A 10,964-nucleotide genomic window follows, 5' to 3' on the forward strand; every position below is an offset into this window, starting at 1 on the left:
AAAACGCTCACCACCTCCGAATTTACGAATCGCCCTCAACCCAAACGTGAAAGTCAGTAAAAAGGAAACCATGGTTTCAACCTATTAAGTGCAAGCCTTCACTACGGAAAAGTTTACTCACACTTTCAACTACATAACTGGTCGGGCAATTGGGTTAAATTCAACTTGTTACGGCTGTTTGTCGAAACCAAAGTTTTTTTTTTGTTTTTGGTATAGAACAGCAGTTGGTACATGCATTGACGCGATTGGGTTTTCCACTAGTGTTTTCGCCCTCGAAGTTACTGATTTTCAGTTGAAATAGACGCAAGCGGCAAACCTGTCTAGTGAGTTATGACTGATTTAGACTTGCGTAGGGACAACTGGTATATACTGAGAGTCTGGTGTTCACTTTATTGAACGAGGAGATACTGCGCAACTTGGTTTACACTCGTTTAATGAGACTTGCGACGCTCGTCCGTGGACTCTATACGGAAGGTTCTTTCAAACGCCAAATATCCTTATGTTGCCATGTTAGCAAAGCGCTACCTGGCTGTATCTGCTACCTCTGTCCCTAGAGAGGGTGTTCTCCACAGCAGGAGACATTGTTAGTGCCAGCAGATCTGCCCTTTCGGCAAGCAATGTGGACAAGTTCATCTTTCTTTAAAAAAACATGAAAATACAATGACAAGCAAGTCATAATGTCAAACTGGCTGCTTAGGTACTAGTACAGTACAGTTCAAATACAGATTATTTCAGTTCATCCAAATGCTGCACCTTAATGTTTATTTTATTATATTTTGTATTTGAGTGAATACATTATTCACAGTTTGATAATAATACAAAAAAATATATTTTATGTTTTGTGATCATTTTTTCTGCTGTACCGAAAACGAACCGAACCGTGACCTAAAAACCGAGGTACGTACCGAACCGAAATGTCTGTGAACCGATACACCCCTACAGAGCAACAAGCTGAGCTAGCTCGGTTAGCAGCGCCGAACTGCCCTGGAGAAACACATGAAACTACTTCATTCAGTGTTTTTACCTTTAATCACGGGGTCCGTTTGCTTTGGAGATTTGATTGTGATTGGTGGTTTGCTGTCACTCACTCAAGTACCCCTGACATGAGAGCCGCGCAAGTTTTCCTTTTGTAGCAAGCAGCAAAATAATTGTAACATGACGTGTTTGAGCTAATTTGCCTATTTAATATCGCAAGTCCTAAAAAAATGAATACAAAATAAATAGATAAAGGATTTTGTTTTGTTTTAAATCGTCACGTCCTGCGATGTGAATGCGCATATCGCGATTATTGACACGATATATCGTGCAGCCCTAATGTACACAGCTACAGTTGGGATACCTTCGTTAGCATGTTACTCTCATATTGGAAGAGGACATTCACTATTTTCCCAACACAACATCTTGTTCCTTGTTGTTCTTTTTTTTCCTTTTTTAATACTGTGAGCCAGAACAGTTTTCAGTGTCCTTTGTAATCCTGTCTTTGTTAGAGTCCTTAACTTTCCTCCAGATTTCTGCAGAGAGAGTTGGAGAGTCTGAGAAACGATGAACACGAGCTGGAGGCTCTCCGCAGTGAAGTGGACGAAGACACCACTGAGATCATCCCTTCAGCTGTGTGAGTCCCACGGATTCAGCTGTAAAGTGTATTGTGTATATTTTATTGAATTTGCAATAGCGACTAGTGCAATATTTCTCAAAGATCAAATATATATTTTAGTGCCAATTTGAGCTACAATGAAACTATTTCATATCCATGTTTTTATTTCTAATTATAATTTATGTTTATCTAACGATTATTTGCATTATAGCAGAATGATTGGGAATAGCCACACACTTTAAAAACATTAATCCAAACTTGTTTAACCCTCATGTTGTGTTCGGGTGACCCGTTTCAAGTTAAAATGATATAATAACTATGCTCTAGTTTTTTGTATCAGAACGAGGCTTCATGATATCCTCCACAACAGCTTTATAAACACTACCAAACTGATTTTGACAATTTTTGCCAAGTCTGAAGTTCTCATTAAAAAAAAAAGTGTATAATTTGGTGTTGGGGTCTGGGGAGACCCTGCAGCATGTTGTGGGTCACTCGGGGTCACATTTAGCCCAATCAAGATTCATCTTTGACTTTAGACAGGACTTAGTTATGATGTAGTTTAAACAATATTGGATGATAGTCATTACTTTGGACTGAGATAAATCATGGGTCGAAATTGACCCGCGAACACCATGACCGGTAACAGCTTTCGAACACAACACACGGGTTTAGCTTGAAATTCTGGAGTAAAAGCAAAATAAAATGATGTAGTTACTGTTTAGATATACATATTTGGGTTCGGATTGTAAGATATTTTTACATGTAAATGTGGAGATCTTTGTAAAAACAATGCAGGTTGTATGTACAGTACGGGTTACTTTAAAGCCGTACTGTACATACATACAAAGATGTACTGGTGGAACATCTGCAGTCTGTGGTGCTCTCTTATTCATTTGTCGGTGGAACATAACAAGACGTTTGAAGACTTTCTCTTTGCCTTTTTTTAGACGTAGTTTCTGATATTTTATACACAAAAGGAATTCCACGATAAGTTACATAAAGTATTTTCATTTCATGTCCCTCTACAGATTTGTGTCCCAGTTGTACTACCTGATAACGAAGATCAAGTGGGAGTACGAAACGCCCCCCAACGTCTTAAAAGGAGGTACGGTCAGCTTCCTCTTGTCCTAATGAATCCCTGATAAAGTGACGCCCCCCCATCAGGATGTATATTTATACACAGTTCATAGTACATTTAGAAAAGCCTTGAAACCTTGATCTGCGTATGCCATTTTGAATATTGCCTTCTTTAAGAGATATTGTGATTGGCGGGAACTTGAGTGACATTTTGTTGGCTTTATTTTGTGTGCCCGTTCTTGTTTTCTCCTCTTGCAGTTCACTACGGACCCGACCTGGCGACTCCGATCAACATGGACAAGTGTTCGTTATCTCCGTGCGACGTGAGCGACCAGCTGTGGAGCTTCGTCAGCACCGAGTGATAGCTGAGTGGAACTGTGTGCTCTTTATCTGTGTTGTTTGTCTGTTGTTCTCATGTTCTTTACTACGTTTACACTGTTTCATGAAAATTAAATATCTCACACCTTTCAAATCAGTAGCTATTCTTTAAATTGTATTTAAAGAGCCCATGTCGTGCTTTTCTGGTTATTACCCGGTTATATATGTAAACGGTGTGCGAGTCACAAACCCTCAAAGTGCACCCTGTAGGGAGTAAAACTCTAACACAGAAAAGACCTGTCTCTAGCTACATCTCACTTCGGTTAAATGGATTCCTTGCGTCGTTTCCCTGCGTTTCGTCCCTCCCACCAGGGAAGCATGGAGAGACGCGAGGAAACCACGAGAAGCAGGGAAATTCGTTTTAAGAGCAATGGGACGTTGTTTCCTCCGGAGCGTCACGTGAAGCGACGTCCGTTTGTGATGACGCCGCACAGCTGATGTCTGTCAGCAGCCAGATCAGTGCATGCGCTGCATCGTCCAATCAGTGAGCGATACACAGTAAGGGGGCGGGGCGAGTGTCTGAGGATTTCACGAGGATGGTCTGGTAGTTCCTCGATTATCGCTCCTCCGTTATCGCTCCTCGGTCCTCTGTCACAAATGAGGCCACTGGGACGGTACTCAAGATGGCGCAGACAAATCAACTTCCGGTGATACCGAGCCTGAGGAGCGAGGAAATGAAGTCACTGTGACTTCCTGGTCACGGTGACGTAACGATGACCAAATGGACCAGTCCGTGGAGCTCCTCACACACACACTCACTCAGCCTTCTCTTTTCTCAGGCTGTGAGTGTGTGTGTGTGCTCAGGCTTAGTTCCGCGCTGTCTCGCAGACCCCACGCAGCAACCAGGAAACGACACCAGTAATCCAGCTCACACTGTCCGCTCCTCGAGCCTCAAAGGGTGGAGTAGCGGGCCTCAGACCCCACGCAGCATTCTCATCTGTTTGTCATTACTGGTGTTGTTTTCTGGTTGCTAAGAAACGCCATTGTAACACATACTCACTGATGTTCCGCTGTAACCGTGGTGGACTCATCAGAACAGAGTGGGCGAGCTGACCAATCAGAGCACAGTGGGCTCATAGGGGGGGGGGCAGGAGCTCCAACAAGGCGTTTAGGACAGAGAGTGAATACACATACAATACAGAGATGCTGTATGAGAAACCAATGTGAGTTTGTGTAAATCTATTCTAGTAAACCTCAACGATGATCAGTAGAAATGGATATATCATGTTTTATAGTGTTAGATGGGGATGAGTTGAACACTAGAGGGCGCTAGAGGACTATTGGTATGGTATTCATGTGCCTTAGTCCGAGAGGCGGGTAAGTGAGTAGCTACCACTGAAATGCAGCATAGAAGGGCGTAGCCTTCCGTTGGCGTCGTCTCTTAGAGCGGAGTCTCGTGGCGTGCTTTTCGGAGATGGCTTTCAAGGGTCTTCTGTTTTACCGACGAGGACTTCTGGCTAGTGGTAGCAAGACCGTCAGAAGTAGTAGACAACCGACGGCGAGAAGCAGGAGGGGGTTTGTGTTTCTCTGAAGAGACGCGCTGTCTTCTGTTTTGGTATCTCGTTTACTTTAGTGAGAATAGTGTCCGCCTTTTGATGTATAGTGTTATCTTCTCATTTTGTCTGGTACAATTTTGTAATGGGTTGATTCTTTTGACTTGGAGGTAGTAGATGTGCGACTTGCTCGTCCTATACTCCGCCCGCTAAGACTCCGACGACACGGGCTGGACAGACTGACTGCTTCCTGCCCGTCGAACTTTCTTCTAGCCCTACAGGGAAGGACCTCACGTCGTGATCATTTTTGTCTGCCACAAGAAGGGTATCCGACCTTCCTGGACCTCTGGGTGCCAGAAGACCCTTGACATGCGGGAGGGGTTGATAGTTTCGCTAAATGGGGGGTCCCACAGGTTTTGTACTGTGTGCCCTGAGAATCTCTTTGCGTGAGCTGATTGTTGACCGAGGACTTAGACTCGACACGAAGCACAAGCTGACCAAATGAAAAGGACAAAACGTGAGACAGGGCCTCAAAAAACCATAATTTTGAGTACGCCTTGTCTTTATTCGGGCTTACGTTGTCTTCAGGTATAACCCTCTTTCTGTCAAATATACGGAATTCCTCCTCCTCCGTTTGATCGTAATGTAAATAGAACATTCTGTGATTTTGTGCCGGTCATAATTCAGTCTCGTAGAAGAGCAGATGCGGCAAAGGAAAAGTAGTCACCAAACAAACAGGAGAACTTTTTTCCTTTACTTTTTCCGTCTAAATACTATTTATGTCCCCTACCAGTAGCTATGTAACGAGTGTCGACTTTGTACTTAAGTAAAGCCCACCGAAACAACGTTTACTGACCTTTAAGGGGGATTATAACCAGTATGTGTCACAACCCTCGCGGACGGTTTCGGTAGTTAGTCGTGACCGTTTATAGACCCGAAAAAAACCCGTAAAAATGAAACTTTTTACTGTTACAAAAAGCAAAAAAAAGAAGCCAAGGGGCAGCACCAAAAGAAAAAGAAAAAAACAGAAAGACCGAAGGGTAGTACTATAACTGCGTTAAACCATTTTTGACCGGAATGGGAGTGTGTAGGACAGGGCGAAACCAGGAAAATTTAACTTTGTTACAGTGACGCAGTTAATATTCAGACGGGGTGAAGTAAGTAGGTGACGGAGAAAGGTAGTGTGCGTACATAAAACCTACCCCGAAAAGGTACAAGGTTTTGACACAAATTCCGTTAGGGAGTTACCACCAGGGGACCTGGGCCGCGGTAAGTAAAAGTAATAGGAAGACGCGGTCGAAACCATGACGTAAGTTGTCAGAAGGGAGTAGTAGTTACCTGAGTGACAGCTCTTTTGTTCCGATACTTGTTGGAGAGAAGAAAGGGCAGGAGTATGGGCAGGCCAAAGGTCGAACGAGAAGACAGCGGGTTGAAACGAGTTGGGGTGTCTTAGACGTCGGTTTGGTTACATCAGACGGACAGCTCAGAAAACAGCCAGTAAGGGGGCTACCTATGTCTCCGAGAAAAAACGGCCTCGTCCGGGACTTGGCGCAGTATGACCGAAACCTCCAGGGAAGTTGCGTACTACTTACTGAGTTCGTTATTTTGGGCTGCCGCCTGCAAACAAACTGCGGAAGAGTCCCGACGTTTTAGAGTAAATACATGAATTAATACCTCTTTTCACAGAGGAACAACCTCTTTCAAGTTACAAGAGCGCAATTATTATCGCCTATGTAGGACAATAGTCTTTAGAGGGCTGTTGTCCCCCACCCGAAGACCCCCTTAAGTAAAACACCAATATCCTTGTATCTTTTTATTTACAAACGAAACGGTTGCACACAATAACATGTATGTCATTTCTCTTTTAGATAAATGAAACAAAACATATGAAACATTTATAGATATCAGGAAAAAAAACATTAACACTTTTTGGACTGAATTTCAATACTCAGTTGAAAAAAATATTACACGTGACTTATTTTTTGTACACTTAGTTAAAATGGACCTCACACACAGCCCAAATAAACTTGACACCCATTCCAAAGACAAAAGAGTGTTTGTGTACGGAAGGACAAAAAGTGGCACTCAGTTTTGATCTTTTGTCTGTTTATAATGTACCCTCCACCACCAGGAAGCCTAGTTGTATGAACTTTACATACGTTCAAACCAATCCATCTAGTTAACAGACACTTCTCTGGACTCCGATACAGTAAATTTATGTCGGTTTGGTTTCGTAGTAAACATAATGACTTCCATTTGTTTTTTTCAATTATAGAGTCGATTTTACATAGAATTTCATAATTTTACAGGTTTTTATTCTTTTTTTATTATGTCTTTTTTATATATTATAACATTTATTATTATTTTTTAACCGAGTAATTTGAGTAAAATACGTTTTTATATTAACGATTTCGATACTATTTATGTTGCTTCATCTTTCGGTTCTACAGGGAAATTTAACTTCACAAATCATTTTTCTCGTATTTTAGTGTCGTTCAATTAGTACGTCACTTAGGACACTTTGGGGTCACTATTACACAGTAAATATAATCCTAATTTGAAATTTGTTCTAATAACTTAGGTCCGTCTAATTTCTTTGGTTATACGCTACTTGTCTCGCTACTAGTTCCGTACTGATTGTCTCGGGGCGGGGGCGAGTGGTGGAACAATTGGTGAACGATTCTTTCACACTACTACTTCGCCGTCTTCTGCGACGAGACAAATGGCATCTTTGGGGTGCGACACGGGTCGTACTACTCTCGCTCCGCTCACCGCGAGACGGCGAGAAATTTTGCAATAGATGGGAGGAGTGGTGGTGGACGCGACGTCGGGACGCCGTAGCTAAGGAGATTTGCGACTACTTTACACTGTGGCGACTATGTCTAGTATTATTGTTATTGAAACGTAAAGTCACCCTGGGTTCCAGCGAAAGTCTTTTTTTGTTTTGTTGTCAGTCTGTTTGTTGGTTTTACTTCTTCTTCTTATAGGGATGAAACAAAATCGACAAGAGGAGACAATTGCAATGTACGTCCAGCCACACAAACAACACACACACACACCACACACACACACACACACACACACAGAAACACAAACACATTACACAAACACATACCACAGATACACATACGCGTCACGCTGTACAGTAATCCCCGTCGTCTTTCATACATGTTTATACTAATGTTTTTTTGCAGTTAAATTTTTTTTTTATATATATCTATATAAGATTTAGTACAATTAGAGACTAAGCATGACATGTAACGACAAAATCAGACACCAAGGAAGATTAACACAGATGTCACAGCACGATTAACTCGACATTCATCGGTACACCCTGTTTTGGGCTAGTACGGGAGGGACTGATTCACTTGCACTGATATTTTGTGATGTTGACGCGTACGGATCTCATAAAGGATAGATACCACACACCGTTTGTTTATTACTGGTACTCCCCGTCTCACGACGGTAGGGGTGGCATTGCAGTAGAGTGTAGTAAGTCTCGACTAACCAACATTCATGCACACGGCGCTTTCACACCACACCTTCTCACCCTCTCTCTGCGCAGGGTTTTTGGTCCTTAATTCGACGCGTACCCAAGGGAGGTGTTTATTGTTACTCTAAAGAGTTATCCTAAATCTTTTATTCGAGTTTTTATTCTAGACACCCTTTGCATCGACAATCTATTTACGTGCAAAACAAGTCGGCCTATTATAGGTGTACAGTGTGATAAATTATTAAAAGGCTTAGTATGTAGATAGCTAATCTAAATACTATCTGAAAATTGATGTTCTTTCTATTCCTCTGAAATGTTTGTTCATTATCTCTAAAAACAGGTCTTCCTCTCCGTTACCTGGAAGTAGAAGTTCAGTTCCATTCTAGGCGTTAGAAAACTATTTTACCCTAGAACGATCTCCTCTATGTAAGTTATAAATTTACTATTTTAATGTAAAAAACCCATAGGGAAACAACTTGACAGACAAATTTTAATTAGCTTCGTCAGTCTGTTTTTCTTCGAAAACTTTATTATAATATAAAACTAAATCCGAGTTTTATAATTAAACATTTGGACTTCTCAGCAGCGGTCAACGGAATGGTCGGTACTTGGAGTGACGTCTTCGAATATTATACCTAGTAGATGTAAAAAGATACGGGGTGGTGCAACACATGTATATCTTTGCGTTGGACCACATTACGCACAGAAACACCATACAACCGGATGCAGCATGCACACACACACAGGATCGTAATGATTAGGAACACCCCCGGATTTAGACAAATTCGTGTACAGTGCAACCCCTAGCGGAGGGAATACCCCTGTTACTACCTCCAGGGGTACTCCCCTTAGTAATTAAAATGCCACTTTCTGAACCAATCCCATTCCGACTCCAATCCGTACACATACCAATACTAATTCCAATCCTATTCAGGAGGTCCTTTACGTCATTCAGTTACATTACACACACACACACAACACAACCAACACAGACACACAGACACACACACACACACTATGCGCGGCACACACACACACACACACGGAACACATACACACCACACACACACAAACACACAGAAACACACAACAACACACACACACACACAACACACCAACACACACACACACACACCCATACACGCACAGAAACACATACAACACACACGCACAGAAACACAACACATACACATACACAACACCACACACATACACACACACACCACACACACAGAAAGAAACACATACACACACAGATACACACAACACCACAGAAAGATACACATACACACACAGAAAACATGCACACACACAGAAACAATTGCACACACACAGACACCCACACACACAGGAATAGGAAACACATACACCACTTTTATATGTCAGTTGCAACATATAAAAGGGAGAAAATAGACGTAAAAATCTTACATATAACATATTAACACATAAAAGATGATAAACCTAAAGGATTAATACACGTCATGAAACAAAAGGTACGGACGACGACGTTGTCATCTCTATAGGGTACAACCCGACTTATTTCATAAAGAATTTGTTACACCACATATTTCCGGACTACTTGTTCGACGGAAATGAATGGTAGCCAACAATGCCAACCCTCGTAAAGCAAAAAATATATAACGAAGGGGAGGAAATTGGGTCTTATACTGAGAGAGGAAAAGTTTAGCACGTAAGCAATAAATAGTGAAACGTCTGGCGGGACTAGTGTACTGTGTACAGACAACAATAACTAATATAGCAGAACATACAAGACGACAAACCAAAAACATAGCGCATGCCACTGGTGCTGTCGAACTTTCCCGGATATATGGTTATTTTCACGTAATTAATTACTCAACCACAATCCAAGCTAAGCAAAATCCCAAAATCGAGCATTTACAAGGAGATATAATATATTGAGAGATTAGGTACCAATCATTCTATGTCACCGTTAGCTCAGGAAAACCCTCTTCCTTCGTAAATTATCTTATACAGTTTCGAACTTAACTTATTGTCCACAAGTTTGCAAAAACCTGGTTGGCCCTCTACTTGACATTCAATCGTACTTTGCGATACTGGTTTACTATATCGAAGAACATATGCTCTTATACAATTACATACAATTACAATTATGCAAAATTCCACTCAAAAACCTTTGAGTGGAATTTGCATAATTGGTTAAAGAGCACGTGTAAATGTAAGGTAGTATGAACGAAGCTAAATAAAAGACATACAAGAAATTATAAATTTAACATAAAGTGACCCTATTGTTTACTGGTAAAAGTGGAGTAGCGGTGAACCTCAAGATTGGCCAATGGAACCGCTGTGTGAAATGGAGTTGTAACTGAGTAAACCTTAACCTGGTTTGAAGTAAAGGGGGTATTGCTACAACAAATTTGTTGGTGGGCCGCATTTGCCTAGAAAGCGTCGCGTTTAGTTCGTCACTACGCTACAGGACCAAGTCTTCTGCATGTTAGGTTGTCCCTACCGGTATTATTTCATGTTTCTTGTGTGATGTGTGGTTGTGTACTAATGTTTGTTCGTCTGACATCTTATTGTTGGAGAACCTGTTTAATATCTTGAATTAACTTTTTCGATTTTTTACTATGGAACCTTTTAATTGAAAAACAATTAAAATAAATAATAAATGGTCCGATTTAAGCTAACAGTTGAAATTATTGATATGAAATTCTGGGCAGTGGCGCCTGTGGGACCAATTTACGAGTAACACTAAGGAATAAATACAAAATAATATTTACAAGAAAACATTCCTCCACTAAACATCTAAGTAAACGACCTTTGTTATGTTTTCGGATAATAAGGTGGAAAAGAACTTCGAAAGTACCGTCGTACAAGAAGAGGAGAACAAGACGTTTAACCATTGATTTCATATCAGATTTTTGGATTTTTTGTATTTCGTCGAAGAGAA

Source organism: Notothenia coriiceps, unplaced genomic scaffold (assembly GCF_000735185.1).
Source record: "Notothenia coriiceps isolate Sejong01 unplaced genomic scaffold, NC01 NC01_scaffold00020081, whole genome shotgun sequence".
NCBI lineage: Eukaryota > Metazoa > Chordata > Actinopteri > Perciformes > Nototheniidae > Notothenia > Notothenia coriiceps.